The sequence below is a fragment of the Nycticebus coucang genome, chromosome 10 (genome assembly GCF_027406575.1).
Source record: "Nycticebus coucang isolate mNycCou1 chromosome 10, mNycCou1.pri, whole genome shotgun sequence".
NCBI lineage: Eukaryota > Metazoa > Chordata > Mammalia > Primates > Lorisidae > Nycticebus > Nycticebus coucang.
In genome coordinates this window covers 119651281-119667997 of record NC_069789.1, presented here as the reverse complement: position 1 = coordinate 119667997, position 16717 = coordinate 119651281, and the positions used below count along the sequence as shown (strand labels likewise).

Below are 16717 nucleotides of genomic sequence, written 5' to 3'. Positions count from 1 at the left end.
AGAGTGCCGTGGCCACATTGCTGTGAGGTTGCTCATAGCAACCTCAAACTCCTGGGCTTAAGTGATCCTCCTGCCTCAACCTCCCAAGTAACTGGGGCTACAGACACCCACCACGATACCCAGCTAGGTTTTCTGTTTTTTTAGTAGAGGCTGGGTCTCCCTCTTTCTCAGGCTGGTCTCAAATTCCTGAGCTCAAGCAATCCACTTGCCTTGGCCTCCCAGAGTGCAAGGATTATAGGCACCCAGCCAAGAATCAGGGTCCTTGAGCAATTGCTGAGTTACATTAAAAAAAAAAAAAAAAATTGAAAGAAAAAAGAAATGGAGTCCTACCTTGCTTTTTTGCCCAGGCTGGAGTTCAGTGTCAGAAGAACAGCCTACTGATAACCTTCAACTCTTGGGCTCAAGAGATCTTCCTGCTGAGGCCTCCCAAAGCACTGGGATTACAAGTGTGACCCCTACTGCACCCAGCCTGGATTTTATCATATATTCTATACCCTTCCACCTGGTTTTTATTTTATTAAAACCATTAAAAAATGTGTTTTAATGTTTATTGGTAATCTTTTAATTCTAAATAATGTCTATTACCTGAATTTCCTGACACCTGCACCCATATATAGGGTCTGACAGAAGTAATGCCTTTTTAAAAGTATTATTTCATATATATATATATATATTTGTTTGTTTTTGTTTTTTGAGACAGACTCTCAAGCTCTTGTCCTTGGTAGAGTGCCATGGCCTCATGGCACACGGCAACCTAAAACTCTCGGGTGCAAGTGATCCTCTTGCCTCAGATTTTCTATTTTTAGTAGAGACAGGGTCTTGCTCTTGCTCAGGCTGGTCTCAAACCCGTAAGCTCAAGAAATCCATTTGCCTCGGTCTCCCAGAATGCTAGGATTACAGGCGTGAGCCACAATCTCTGTTTCATATTTATTTATATAATTATACTAGGCTCGGTGCGGTGGCTCACGCCTGTAATCCTAGCACTCTGAGAGGCTGAAGGCAGGTGGATTTCTTGAACTCACGAGTTCGAGACCAGCCTGAACAAGAGCAAGACCCTGTCTCTACTAAAAATAGAAAAATCTGAGGCAAAAGGATCGCTTGCACCCAAGAGTTTCAGGTTGCTCCGAGCTATGATGCCACAGTACTCAACCCATGGCATCAGGTTGAGACTCTGTCTCAAAAAAAAAAAAAAAACGGCAGCGCCTGTGGCTCAAGGAGTAGGGCGCCGGTCCCATATGCCGGAGGTGGCAGGTTCAAACCCAGCCCCGGCCAAAAAAAAAAAAAAAAAAGGGGGCAGTGCCTGTGGCTTAGTGAGTAGGGCGCCGGCCCCATATGCTGAGGGTGGCGGGTTCAAACCCAGCCCCGGCCAAACTGCAACAAAAAAATAGCCGGGTGTTGTGGCAGGCGCCTGTAGTCCCAGCTGCTTGGGAGGCTGAGGCAAGAGAATCGTGTAAGCCCAAGAGTTAGAGGTTGCTATGAGCCGTGTGACGTCATGGCACTCTACCTGAGGGTGGTACAGTGAGACTCTGTCTCTACAAAAAAAAAAAAAAAAAGATTGGTGGAGAAACATGAAAAGACAAAAAAGCCCTACCATTTTGATTCATATAAGCATATGATCTTTCGATAGTATCTTCTGTAGAATTTTCTTCCTGCAGATTGTTAAGACACATAAGGCATTATTTGTGCCAGACCCACCATATTAACTGACCTGCCCTATCCTCTAGTCTTTTCATCCACTTCACTGCCCGTGTCCTGTCTACCATATTATTATTATTATTATTATTATTACATTGTCAAGGTTTCTTTCTAAAGTTCTAAGTCTTCATTGCTTTGTGCATAGGCTGAGTCTAAATGTGAAGATATAGAACGTATATGAAACTAAGGTTATATAAATACAAATCACTGTAGAGCCATAAGGAAGATTTATTTATTTTTATTTTATTTTTTATCTTTTGCAGTTTTTGGCCAGGGCTGAGTTTGAACCCGCCACCTCCAGCATATGGGGCGAGTGCCCTACTCCTTTGAGCCATAGGCACCACCCAGGGAGATTTATTTTTAATTCACTAAACCAGTGCTATGTGAAGCATTAACATTAAATGGCTGTTCTAAACACTTTTACGTCATACCACATTTTTGTTTTCTCATATTTCGAGCTTGACTTCACTGTATGAAGCTCTTAGTTTTTCTTAGAGCTTCAAACAGCCCATGTGACCCACAAAAACTCACCGTTGGCCAAAATTATCCAGCAGTTTACTCCTATTCTGTTTATTAAATAATCACTTGTGGACATGCTAGCTATTCTCTGGGTTGGTGCAGGACTGTCCTCTAGCAATGTATTCATGCTGCCCTCCTTCACACTTCTCTTTTGAGGGACCTATATTTTCCTCTTAGTCATATTCCATTCTAGTTTTGCTGAAGTATATCCCTAAGTACCCTTTGCAGAAAGAGTGCTTGGTAGGTAAGTGGGTTTTTTTTTTTTCTTTTTTTTTGTAGTTAAGTGTTTTGAATCCTTGAGTGTTGAGGCTAAAGCAATTCTATCTGGGATGTTCATCTGTTGATTTCTTTCTTTCTTTTTTTTTTGTGTGAGACACAGTCTCAAGCTGTTGCCCTGGGCAAAGTGCCATGGTGTCACAGCTCATAGCAACATCAAACTCCTGGGCTTAAGTAATTCTCTAGCCTCAGCCTCCCAAGTAGCTGGGACTACAGGCACCCGCCACAATGCCCAGCTATTTTTTTGTTGTTGCTGTTGTCACTGTTGTCTTAGCTGGCCTGGGCCAGGTTTGAACCCAACAGCCTCAGTGTACGTGGCCAGCACCCTACCCACTGAGCAACTAGCGTCGCCCTGTCATGTTGATGTCTGATTGATCCCTGCTCTAGGAAGCCGTCTAAAATTACTTTTTTATCTACTGTTACCATAAATCCTTCCCTTGAGCAGATTCACAGAGATTTCTTGCCTTTCCCTGAAGAGCCTACTTGAATTGTGAAGGAACACATTCCTTCTCTATGGTATTATATATAAACCTTCTTCCAGGTTGTTGGAAGGGATCAACCACTTCATCTTGTCTGGTGGCCTCCTGGGACATGGCTTCTGTTTAAAAGTCCCTGTTAAGTATTTCTTTGTGAGAAACTAGATATATCAGCCTCCTTCTTCTGCCTCTCAGCTTTCTTGGACTTCTGGGGTAGTTTTGCATAGACCTGCCCACTGTAGAACATTTGCATATTTGAAATCTTTTTCTGTCTTCATACTAGATTAAATGACAGTTTCTAGCCCAGAATGACTGATTCAAAATCATATTGTTGAGCCATTTGGGTGGCCTGGTTCCATTACCTATAATGGCAGAAGGGCTTTTTGTCATCCCTGTGGCACAGATATTGTAGCAGGATGGGTCTGTGGATGAGTTTTTTGCCTTCCTCTTTACACTCTTTATCTGAATCCTATTTCTCTCTTTAGTTCTGGGACTTTTTCTTGTCTGTGTAGTAAAGGATTAACCTCACCTAAACAGAAGTCTGGCCTTTGCCCTCTGCTCCTGGGAGGTAATCTTTAAGTCCTTGGAATACTTTGCCTGACTAGACTGTCTTTGTTTACCAGGGCTCTGAGCCATATCAGATAGTTTATGCTAATAATGTGATTTATGGTGGAGACTTTGGGCCACATGGTATCAGCTCAACCACCCTCTGGTGAGACTCACAGGCGGTCAGCCTTGTTTGCATGACTGGTTCCCCATTCAAAACCCTGGGTACCAAGGCTTAGGTGAGCTTCCCTGATGGGGGATATTCCGGGCCACTCCATGGCCCTCATCATAGCTGGAAGAAGTTAGTGCTGTTCACAGTTCCACTGGGAGAGGACAACTGGAAGTTGGCACTTGGAACTCTACTGGACTCTGTCTCACATACCTCTTCCCTGGGCTGATTTTAATGTTTCCTGTCAATTTAATGAACTACACCTGTGAGTATACTGATTTCAATGAGGTTTGTGAGTACTTCTAGCAAATTATCCAAACTGAGAGTGATCTAGGGGACCTCTTGATTTTGTATGTCTTATCTATTTCCTCCTCTCCATTTTCTCTGGAATAGTTCCCAGTCTGGAACACCTCCATCCACTGATCCCTAGAGTCTCTTGGTCTTGACTTTTCTTTCCTGTTCTGTTTTTTTTTTTTTTTTAATTTTTTGGCCGGGGCTGGGTTTGAATCCACCACCTCCGGCATATGGGGTGGGCGCCCTACTCCTTTGAGCCACAGGTGTTGCCCCTTTCCTATTTTTCTATCACTCTTTTTTATTATGTATGCTAAAACCTTTCATTGACTTTTCCTTTCTTTTTTTTTTTTTTGTTTTGTTTTTTTGAGACAGTCTCACTTATCGCCCTCAGTGGAGTGTTGTAGTGTCACAGCTCACAGCAACCTCAAACTCTGGGGCTCAAGCAACTCTCTTACCTCAGCCTCCCAAGTAGCTGGGACTATAGGCACCCACAACAACACCTGGCTACTTTTAGAGAGAGGGTCTTGCTCTTGCTCAGGCTGCTTGCTCTTGAACCTGTGAGCTCAGACAATCCACCCACCTTGGCCTTCCACAGTGCTAGGATTACAGGTGTGAGGCACCACACTTGGCCTAACTTTTCCTTTCTTTTTTTTTTTTTTTGGTTGCAGTTTTTGGCTGGGGCCAGGTTTGAACCCACCACCTCCGGTATATGGGGACGGCACCCTACTCCTTGAGCCACAGGAGCTGCCCCTAAGTTTTCCTTTCATAACTTCTTTTTTTCCCCTTTCATAGTCTTTCATATAGAGTGTCTAATTAATTTTTTAATTAATTTTAATTAATTAATTAATTAAAAAATTTTTTGAGACACAGTCTGAAACTGTTGCTCTGGGTAGAGTGCTGTGGCATCACAGCTCACAGCAACCTCCAACTCTTGGGCTTAAGGGATTCTCTTGCCTCGGCCTTCCAAGTAGCTGGGACTACAGGCACTTGCCACAACATCTGGCTATTTTCTGCTTGTAGTTGTCATTGTTGTTTGGAGGCCCTGGGCTGGATTTGAACCCACCAGTTCTGGTGTATGTGGCTGGAGCCCTAGCCACTTGAGTTACAAGGCGCTGAGCCTCTAGTTCATTTTTAAATGATCAGGAGACATTTTGTTTTGCAGACATGTATCCTTTCCATTAACCCTACACCCCTAGAGCAGGTATTTAAACATCAGCAAGGGCCCCAACCCAGGAGACCAGTAGAGAGTTCAAGTCACTCAGAAGTCCACACTCCAGGGCAGGACAGATCAAGTTTCTGCTGGTTGAGTGCAAAGTGCTGATGAGGTATGTGAATTTCTCCAGTCTCTGGTGGGAGCAGTCCTCCTGGCTGTCCTGAATGGGCAGAGTCAAGGTGAAAATCCTGGGAATGGTTTCACAGTGGGGTTCAACAAGTGCCTCAGTCCTAGGCAGGCTTCATGCTTCTCCCTGGAGGAAGGCATCACAGCCACCATTAAACAACAGGCAGATTATTTCCTCTGACTGTGGCCTGGAGATAAGTCAGACTCAATTCATGTGAATTTTAGTATCATTTTGTAAATCTGCACATGCACACACAACACACATACCTTTTGACGTTATTACTGGAATTGCCTTGGATCCATGAAATCTGTTTGCCCTAAACCTCTCTTATCTGACTAAAGTAAAGCCTCCTGAACAGACAGATGCCATTAACCTCCCTCCAAGAGAGTTTTCTGCAAATTTCAGGAAGACAGATTATCTATATTTGTTAACATTAAGGAAAAAAAACCCAAACAAACCAAAAAACAGCTGGGTGAGGTGGCTCATGCCTGTAATCCCAGCACTTGGGAGGCCAAGGCAGATGGATCGCCTGAGCTCACAGACTCGAGAACAGCCTGAGCCAGAGTAAGACCTCATCTCTGAAAATAGTGGGATATTGTAGTGGGTGCCTATAGTCCCAGCTACTTGGGAGGCTAAGGCAAGAGAATCACTTAAGCCCAGGAGTTCGAGGTTGCTGTGAGATAATGACACCACAGCACTCTACCAAGGGTAACAAAGTGAGACTCTTGTCTCAAAACGCCCCTGCCCAAAACACGAGTAGAACCATGCATACTTTTCCAGTGAAGCTATAACTTCCATGCATACTTTCCAGTGAAGCTATAACTTCTCTGCCTTTTTTTTTTTGGCCGGGGCTGGGTTTGAACCCACCACCTCCAGCATATGGGACCAGCGCCCTACTCCTTGAGCCACAGGCGCCACCCTTTTTTTTTTTTTTTGTAGAGACAGAGTCTCACTGTACCGCCCTGGGGTAGAGTGCCGTGGCGTCACACGGCTCACAGCAACCTCTAACTCTTGGGCTTACGCGATTCTCTTGCCTCAGCCTCCAGAGCAGCTGGGACTACAGGCGCCCGCCACAACGCCCGGCTATTTTTTTGTTGTTGTTGCAGTTTGGCCGGGGCTGGGTTTGGACCTGCCACCATCGGTATATGGGGCCAGCGCCCTACTTACTGAGCCACAGGTGCCGCCCAACCTCTCTGGCTTTGTTTTTTTGTTTGTTTGTTTGTTTGTTTTGTTTTTTTGTTTTTTGGCCGGGGCTAGGCTTGAACCCGCCACCTCCGGCATATGGGACCGGCGCCCTACTCCTTGAGCCACAGGCGCCGCCCATCTCTCTGGCTTTGTTAAGTTGGTATATAAACCTTTACTTCTAGCTATTCGCTGAGGTACTCAATACAGGATGCTCTTACCGACATGTTTAAAGCCTTGTCTTTTCCCCTGTTTATCTATTGTCCCTTTTGGCTGGCAAGATGGCTGACGCCAGTAATCCTAGCATTCTGGGAAGCCAAGGCAGGTGGATGCTTGAGCTCAGGAGTTCAAGACCAGCCTGAGCAAGAGTGAGACCCTGTCTTTATTTATTTATTTATTTATTTTAATTTTTATTTATTTATTTATTTATTTTTTTTGTAGAGACAGAGTCTCACTTTATGGCCCTCTGTAGGGTGCCGTAGCCTCACACAGCTCACAGCAACCTCCAACTCCTGGGCTTAAGCGATTCTCTTGCCTCAGCCTCCCGAGCAGCTGGGACTACAGGCACCCACCACAAGGCCCGGCTATTTTTTGGTTGCAGTTTGGCCGGGGCTGGGTTTGAACCCGCCACCCTCGGTATATGGGGCCGGCGCCTTACCGACTGAGCCACAGGCACCGCCCTATTTATTTTTTTTTTAAAGTAAAGAGTTTTATTTTTTATTTTAGTTTATTATTATTTTTTTTGTAGAGACAGAGTTTCACTTTATGGCCCTTGGTAGAGTGCCATGGCATCATACAGCTCACAGCAACCTCCAACTCCTGGGCTTAAGCGATTCTCTTGCCTCAGCCTCCCGAGTAGCTGGGACTATAGGCGCCTGCCACAACGCCTGGCTATTTTTTGGTTGCAGTTCAGCCGGGGCCGGGTTTGAACCCTCAACCCTCAGTATATGGGGCCGGCGCCTTACCAACTGAGCCACAGGCGCCGCCCGAGACCTTGTCTTTAAAGAAAAAAAAAAAAAAGCCAGGCAATATGGTGGGCATCTATAGTCCCAGCTACTTGGGAGCCTGAGGCAAGAGAATCCCTTGAGCCCAAGAGTTTGAGGCTACTATGAGCTATGGCACCATAGCACTCTACTGTGGGCAACAAAATGAGCTATGACACCATAGCACTCTACCTAGGGCAACACCATAGCACTCTGTCTCAAAAATAAATACATAAATAAAAATTTTTTTAAAAAATTATTGTCACTGCAGGGCCTCAACCATTGGGACATAAGTTGGTATATATCCCAACACAATCCATAAAAGTGATATTGTTCTTTATTTAGGGCAGTTGTTCTCAACCTTTCTAATGCCGCGACCCTTTAATACAGTTCCTCATGTTGTGGTGACCCCCAACCATAAAATTACTTTTGTTACTACTTAATAACTGTAATTTTGCTACTGTTATGAATCGCAATGTAAATATCTGATATGCAGGATGCATTTAGGTGACCCCTGTGAAATGGTTGTTTAAACCCCAAAGGGGTCACGATCCACAGGTTGAGAATCGATGATTTAGGGCTTTAAAAATTTATCTCAAGATGTCTTATGGTTTACAGAGAAGACTTGCATATATTAATAGTAAGTTTGATTTATTCCTGTGTATTAGTTTTGATACTATTTTGGTGGCATCATTTTAAAATTTCATTTTCTGTTTGTTCCTAGTACGGATGTGAATAAATTGATTTCTATACACTGACCTAATATTCCACGACTTCATTTATTTATTTATTTTTGAGGCAGAGTCTCACTATGTTGCCCTTGGTAGAGTGCTATGGTGTCACAGCTCACAGCAACTTCAAACTCTTGGGCTTAAGCAATTCTCTTGCCTCAGCCTCCCAAGTAGCTGGGAGTATAGGTGCCCACCACAATGCCCAGCTATTTTTGTGTTGCAGTTGTCATTGTTGTTTAGCAGGCCTGGGCTAGGTTCAAACCCGCCTGTCTCAATGTATGTGGCTGGTGCCCTACCCACTGAGCTATGGGTGCTGCCCTATTCTGTGACTTTGGTAAATTCTTTTTTTTTTTTAGAGACAGAGTCTCACTTTATCAACCTCGGTGTGCTGTGCTGTCACAGCTCACAGCAACCTCCAACTCCTGGGCTTAGGTGATTCTCTTGCCTCAGCCTCCTGCGTAGTTGGGACTACAGGCGCCTGCCACAATGCCTGGCTATTTTTTTTTTTTTTTGTAGAGACAGAGTCTCACTGTACCGCCCTCAGGTAGAGTGCCGTGGCGTCACACGGCTCACAGCAACCTCCAACTCCTGGGCTGAAGCGATTCTCTTGCCTCAGCCTCCGGAGTAGCTGGGACTACAGGCGCCCGCCACAACGCCCGGCTATTTTTTGGTTGCAGTTTGGCCGGGGCTGGGTTTGAACCCACCACCCTCGGCATATGGGGCCGGCGCCCTACTCACTGAGCCACAGGCACCGCCTGCCTGGCTATTTTTTGTTGCAGTTTGGCCAGGGCTGGGTTTGAACCTGCCACACTCGGTATATGGGTCCGATGCCCTTAATTTTTTTGAGACAAGAGTCTCACTTTGTTGCCCTGGGTAGAGTGCTGTAGCATCACAGCTCACAGCAACCTCCAGCTCTTGGGCTTAGGCGATTCTCTTGCCTCAGACTCCCGAGTAGCTGGGACTACAGGTGGCTGCCAGAATGTTGCACTTTGGCTGATGCCTGGTTTGAACCTGCCACCCGTGGTATATAGGGCCAGTGCCCTAGTCACTGAGCCATAGGCACTGCCAATAAATTCTTATTCTTTATTTCTTTTTCTTTTCTTTCTTTTTTATTGTTGGGGATTCATTGAGGGTATAAGAAACCAGGTTACACTGATTGCATTTGTTAGGTAAAGTCCCTCTAACAATTGTGCCTTGCCCCCAAAAGGTGTGTCACAGAGACCCACCCCCTTCCCTCCTTCCCTCTCTCCTTTCCTTTCGCCCCCCTGCTCTCCCCTTCCCCTACCCCTACCATGTCATTAATTATCATTAATTGTCCTCTTTCTTTCTTTTCTTTTTTTTTTTTTTTGAGATACGGTGTCACTTTATGGCTCTAGGCTAAGAATGCTCTAGTGTCAGCCTAGCTCACAGCAACCTCAAACTCCTGGGTTTAAGTGATCCTCCTGCACAGCTTCCTGAGTAGCTGGGATGACAGGCCCCTACCACAAAGCCAGCTAAGTTTTCTATTTTAGTAAAGATGGGGTCTCACTCTTCCTCAAACTGGTCTTGAATTCCTGAGCTCCAGTAATCCTCTTGCCTTGGCCTCCCAAAGAGCTAGGATTTCAGGCATGAGCCACCATGCCTGGCCTGTTTCTTTCTGTTTTTTTTTTGAGAGAGTCTCACGCTGTCACTCAGGCTCAAGCAATCCTCTTGCCTCAGTTTCTCTATTTTTAGTAGAGACGGATTCTTGCTTTTGCTTAGGCTGGTCTCAAACCCATGAGCTCAAGCAATCCACCAGCCTCAGCCTCCCAGAGTGCTAGGATTACAGGCAAGAGCCACTGCGCCCAGCCTATATCTTTATTTTTTAAGATTAGGTCTCCCCAAATGCAACAAAAAAATACCCAGCCTTCAGAATACCAGGGACTATAGGTGTGCCAGGTGAATGGGAGGCTGAGGCAAGAGAATTGCTTAAGCCCAAGAATTTGAGGTTGCTGTGAGCTGTGACACCGTGGCACTCTGCCAAGGGCGACATAGTGAGACTCTGTCTCAAAAAAAAAAAAAAAGAGGTTTCCCAACTTTACAACAAAACCCCAGGAACTTGCCTTGAACCTTTGAACTGGGCTAGACTGCCATAACCACAACCCCTGGGAAATAGCTCTATTTCCCCAGCACTGCATGTCATGAACAGCAACAACCGATAAATTGCAGGCTCATGTTCTAATCCAGCCATCTCCACCGGTGATAGTTCTTTTTTTTTTTTTTTGAAACAGAGCCTCAACCTGTCGCCCTGGGTAGAATGCTGTGGCATCACAGCTCACAGCACAGCAACCTCCAACTCCTGGGCTCAAGTGATTCTCTTGCCTCAGCCTCCCAAGTAACTGGGATTACAGGGGCCTGTCACAATGCCTGTCTATTTTGTGGTTGTAGTTGTCGCTGTTATTTGGCGGGCCCAGGCTGGATTTGAACACACCGGCTCTGGTGTATGTAGCCTTAGCCGCTTGAGCTACAGGCGCCAAGCTGGTGATAGTTCTTTCAAAACAACTTGTGTGGTCACCTTTAGCATCATTTTAAAATCCCTATGCCTCTTCAGCTCTTCAGAATGCAATTTGAATTCTAGCTTAATCTGTGTATCCTGAACTGGATTCCTAAGACCCCAATAAACATTTTGTCTTAACTGAAAAGAAAAAGATGAAATCTCCTTCTGTTGCCCAAGCTGGAGTGTAGTTACAGGATCATAGCTCACTGCAGCCTCAACCACCTGGGTTTAAGTGCCTCCTCCCCTCCCCCGCCCACCACAGCCTTCAGAATGGGACTATAGGTGTGCCATGTGCCACCACACTCTATTTCTTATTCTTTTTTTTTTTTTATTTTTTGAGACGGAGTTTAACTCTGACACCTAGGCTAGAATGCCATGGTATCAGCCTAGCCTCAGACTCCTGGGTTCAAGTGATCCTTTTGCCTCAGCCTCTCCAGTACCTGAACTATTGGTGCCCACCACGACATTCAGCTATATTTTTCTATTTTTAGTAGAGATGGGGCCTGAACTCAATGGATCCTCCTGCCTTGGCTTCCCAAAGGGCTAGGATTACAGGTATGAGCCACAGACTGATGATTATTTAACAGGTGCCAAGTTTTATTTTGGGGGGATGAAAATGTTCTGGAATTAGATAGCAGGGATGGTTGCAAAACACAGTGAATATACTAAGTGACACTGAACTGTTCACTACATAAGGGCGCTAATTCTATGTTGTGTGAATTTTCCCATCGATAAAAAAAATAAAGCATGGGAGACCGAGATTGCAAAATGGCCGCACAGAGGAGTGGGAGACTTGGGGAGGGGAGGCTCTGCAGTCAAGGCAAGGCCAGCTCTTTCCCTGTCCCATGATTGTTCCAGCTGGCAGGGCACCTTCAGCCACAGCATCGACTCCCTCCATTGCCTAAGCTATGCCCACTGCAGGAAGCCAAGAGAAAGAGAAAACAACCATGGATAGTTATCCAGCTTCCCCCCGGGCTCAGGCTTTGTGATCTATAATAAGAAAAAGGAGATTAGTGGGTGCAGAGGGGAGAGGCAGTGGGAAGGGGGAGGACACAGTGGGAAGGGGCTGATGGGAAAGGCTCCAGGGAACGGGGGGGCGGGGGGGGCAGCGATGGGATGTGGAGATGTGTTCACTGTTTTCACTGTGATGATGGTTTCATAAGTGTCCTCGTATGTCAAAACATCAAATTCTATACTTTATATGTGGGCTTCATATTATATGTCACTTATACCTCCATAAAGCTCCTTTTGGGGCCAGGTGTGGTAGCTCACACCTGTAACTCTAGCACTGGGGAGGCCGAGGTGGGTGGATTGCTTGAGTTCAGGAGTTTGAGACCAGCCTAAGTAAGAGTTAGACCCCAGTCTCTACTAAAAATGGAAAAATTAGCAAGGTGTTGGGTGGTGCCTGTGGCTCAGTGAGTAGGGCACTGACCCCATATACCGAGGGTGGCGGGTTCAAACCCAGCCCCGGCTGAACTGCAACCAAACAATAGCCAGGCATTGTGGCGGGCACCTGTAGTCCCAGCTGCTCGGGAGGCTGAGGCAGGAGAATCGCTGAAGCCCAAGAGCTAGAGATTGCTTTGAGTCCTGTGACATCATGGCACTCTACTGAAGGCGGTAAAGTGAGACTCTGTCTCTACAAAAAAAAAAAAAATTAGCAAGGTGTTGTGGTGGGCTCCTATAGTTCCATTTACTTGGGAGGCTGAGGCAAGAAGATGGCTTAAGGCTTGGCACCCATAGGACAGTGGTTATGGCACCAGACACATACACTGAGGCTGGGGGGTTTGAACCTGGCCCGGGCCAGCTAAACAGCGACAACTGCAACAAAAAATAGCCAGGCATTGTGGTGGGTACCTATGGTCCCAGCTACTTGGGAGTCTGAGGCAAGAGAACTGCTTAAGCCCAAGGGTTTGAGGTTGCTATGAGCTGTGACACTATGGCACTCTACTGAGGGCGACATAGTGAGACTCTGTCTCAAAAAAAAAAAAAAAGAAGATTGCTTGAGCCCCAAGAATTTGAGGTTGCTGTCAGCTATTTATTTATTTATTTATTTGCAGTTTTTTTGTTTTTTTTTGGCCGGGGCTGGGTTTGAACCCACCACCTCTGGCATATGGGGCCGGCGACCTACCCCTTTGAGCCACAGGCACCACCCTCCTGTCAGCTACGATGATACTGTGGCAACTCTGTCTTAAAAAAAAAAAAAAAAGGCTGGGCGCAGTGGCTCATGCCTGTAATCCTAGCACTCAGGGAAGCCAAGGCTGGTGGATTGCCTGAGCTCACAGGTTTGAGACCAACCTGAGCCAGAGTGAGATCCCATCTTTTTTTTTTTTTTTTTTTTTTTGGCCGGGGCTGGGTTTGAACCCGCCACCTCCGGCATATGGGACCGGCGCCCTACCTGCCGAGCCACAGGCGCCGCCGAGATCCCATCTTTAAAAATAGCTAGGTTGGCTTGGCACCCATAGCTCAACAGCTAGGGTGCCAGCCACATACACTGGGACTGGTGGGTTTGAACCCAGCCTGGGCCTGCCAAACAACAATGACAACGACAAGAAAAAAAAAAAATTAGCCGTGCGTTGTGGCAGGCACCTGTAGTCTCAGCTACTTGGGAGGCTGAGGCAAGAGAATCGCTTAAGCCCAAGAGTTTGAGGTTGCTGTGAGCTGTGACACCATGCCACTCTACCAAGGGCAACATAGTGAGACTCTGTCTCAAAAAAAAAAAAAAAAGCTGGGTATTGTGGTGGGTGCCTGTAGTCCCAGCAATTTGGGAGGCTCAGGCAAGAGAATTGTCTGAGTCCAAGAGTTTGAGGTTGCTGGGAGCTATGATGCCATGGCACTCTATGAAGGGCAACAAAGTGAGATTCTGTCTCAAAAAAAGAAACCTCCTGGTCGGCGCCTGTGGCTCAGTCAGTAAGGCGCCGGCCCCATACACCGAGGGTGGTAGGTTCAAACACAGCCCCGGCCGAACTGCAACCAAAAAATAGCTGGGCGTTGTGGCAGGCACCTGCAGTCCCAGCTATTCGGGAGGCAGAGGCAAGAGAATCGTTTAAGCCCAGAAGTTGAAGGTTGCTGTGAGCGGTGTGATGCCATGGCACTCTACCGAGGGCCATAAAGTGAGACTCTGTCTCTACAAAAAAAAAAAAAAAAAGGGGCGGCGCCTGTGGCTCAGTGAGTAGGGCACCGGTCCCATATGCAGGAGGTGGCAGGTTCAAACCCAGCCCCAGCCAAAAACCACACAAAAAAAAAAAAAAGAAAAGAAAAGAAACCACCTTTGCAAAAAAGTCAAGACAGGGCACAGGGCAATATAAGCATCTACTTTTTTTTTTTTTTTTTTTGTAGAGACAGAGTCTCACTTTATGGCCCTCGGTAGAGTGCCATGGCATCACGCCGCTCACAGCAACCTCCAACTCCTGGGCTTAAGCGATTCTCTTGTCTCAGCCTCCCGAGCAGCTGGGACTACAGGTGCCCGCCACAATGCCCGGCTATTTTTTTGTTGCAGTTCGGCCGGGGCCGGGTTTGAACCCACCACCCTCCGTATATGGGGCCAGTGTCTTACGGACTGAGCCACAGGCGCCACCCAGCATCTACTTTTTTTTTTGAACCCACCACCTCTGGCATATGGGGCCAGCACCCTACTTCTTTGAGGCCCAGGCATCTACTTTTAAACAGAGAAAAGAGGACTGAAAGAGAAAGGGTAGCGTAGTGCTGGGAACTGCTTATTATTATAAACCTTATAGAATGAGAATAAAAATAAATATGCAATTTATTTTTTTTAAATATGCAATTTAATTACACACACATACAAGCACAGACACAGTACCTGTGGGAACCTGAGCATTCCTACCTGCTTAGGCCCATCCCCCCACAGGCAGCTCCCCAAGCTGCCCCAGCCCAGGTCCCTGCCCCAGCCCCGACCATGCTCTTTTTGTGCAGTCCCCTTAGTGCATGTTCTGTACTGAGGAATAATTCAGTAATTCAATATTCAAAAGAATAAATATGGACCAAAGCCTAGGCCCTCTCCTGCATAAAACTTTACAGTGGCCTTTTGCTAGCACTCAGAAGAAAGTCCAGATACCTTCAAATAGCCCCAAGGCCAGATGAGATCTACCCCATCACTCATTCTCTGGAAGTTTCCAGTTGAACCTCATTCAGTGCTCAGATCCTTGTGTTTTATCTTGCCTCTGGGCCTTTGTGGGTAGGGTAGAGGGTGACATTCCCTTTGCCTACAAAACTCACTCTTCTCTACCCTCATTCTGAATTTTCAGGTCCAGGTTTGGGTGTCTCCTCCAAGATACCCTCCCTGGCCACCCAGTCTGGTTCTATCACTCTCCCCAATCCCAGTCCCAATCAAGTTCAGTTGTCATTATCTTGGGATGGGTATGTCTTCCCCATGGATTGAGTGTCCCAAAAAGACAGGGCCAGGGTTTTTTGCCACTGTTGTGTGACCAGTATTGCCTAGCACAGGGTCTAGCACAGAGCACGTGCTCAGCAATAACTTTTCCCCAAGCTAAACGAATAAATAACATACTGACTACAAGGGCAAAAGGCACCTTTACAGTAGACAGACTTGGTAGCCACCACCTAAACCAAGGGATCAAACCCAGCATCACCTATAATGGGACAAACTGACATCATGAGGTCCCTGATGGAGGTGGCATTGAAGAAAACATAACATCACACTCATAATTTTCTGCTGAAAACATTTGCTCTGAAGCTAATCATAAGTCCAGGGTATGGTGCATTCTATATGGCACCTGAGCTGGAAGTTTTCACTTAAGTCATAAAAATCAAAAAAGCTATGGCTTGATGTGCATGTTCACTGGTTAGGGTGCCAGCCACATACACTAGGGCTGGCAGATTCGAACCCGGCCCAGGCCTGCTAAACAACAAAGAAAACTATAACAAAAAATAGCCAGGCGTTGTGGCAGGCACCTTGTAGTCCCAGCTACTTGGGAGGCTGAGGCAAGAGAATTGACTAAGCCTGAGAGTTTGAGGTTGCTGTGGCTGTGATGCCACAGCACTGTACCCAGGGCAACATAGTGAGACTCTGTCTCAAAAAAAAAAAAAAAAAAAAAAAATTCAGGGCAGCCCTCTGGTTCAAAGGAGTAGGGCGCCGGCCCCATATACCAGAGGTGGTGTGTTCAAACCCGGCCCTGGCCAAAACTGCAAAAAAAAGAAAAAAACCAAAATCTAAAAAGCTAGATGGAACTGTACTAGATTAAGAGACTAAAGAAAAGGTCAGGCACGGTGGCTCATACCTATAATCACAGCACTCTGGGAAGCCTAGGCAGGTGGATTGCTTGTGCTCAAGAGTTTGAAACCAGACTGAGCAAGAGTGAGACCTTGTCTCTACTAAACATAGAAAAACTTGCTGGGGGCAGCACCTGTGGCTTCGTCCGTAGGGTGCTGGCCCCATATACCGAGGGTGGCAGGTTCAAACCCGGCCCCGGCCAAACTGCAACCAAAAATAGCCGGGCGTTGTGGCGGGCACCTGTAGTCCCAGCTACTCGGGAGGCTGAGGCAAGAGAATCGCTTAAGCCCAGGAGTTGGAGGTTGCTGTCAGCTGTGTGAGACCACAGCACTCTACCGAGGGCCATAAAGTGAGACTCTGTCTCTACAAAAAAAAGAAAAAAAGAAAAACTTGCTGGGTGTTGTGGCGGACCCCTATAGTCCCAGCTACTTGGGAGGCTGAGTGAGGCAGGAGGGTCACTTGAGCCCAAGACTTTGAGATTGCCATGAGCTATGATGCCACAGCACTCTAGCTCAGGTAACAGAGCGAGACTCTGTCTCAAAAAAAGAAAAGAAGGCCGGGCTTGGTGGCTCACATCTGTAATCCCAGCACTTGGGAGGCTGAGGCAGGTGGATTGCCTGAGTTCACAGGTTTGAGACCAGCCTGAGCCAGAGCAAGACCTCATCTCTAAAAATAGCCAGGTATTCTGGCTGGCCCCTGTAGTCCCAGCTACTCGGGAGACTGAGGCAAGAGAATCACTTAAA

General features: G+C 46.6%; 1 protein-coding gene across 1 annotated transcript in view; it reads right to left on the bottom strand.

Moving 5' to 3' along the window:
- The window catches only part of OPA3 (outer mitochondrial membrane lipid metabolism regulator OPA3), a 59998-nt gene that overhangs the window by 2623 nt on the left and 40658 nt on the right, over nt 1-16717 (bottom strand). The window lies entirely within an intron of this gene.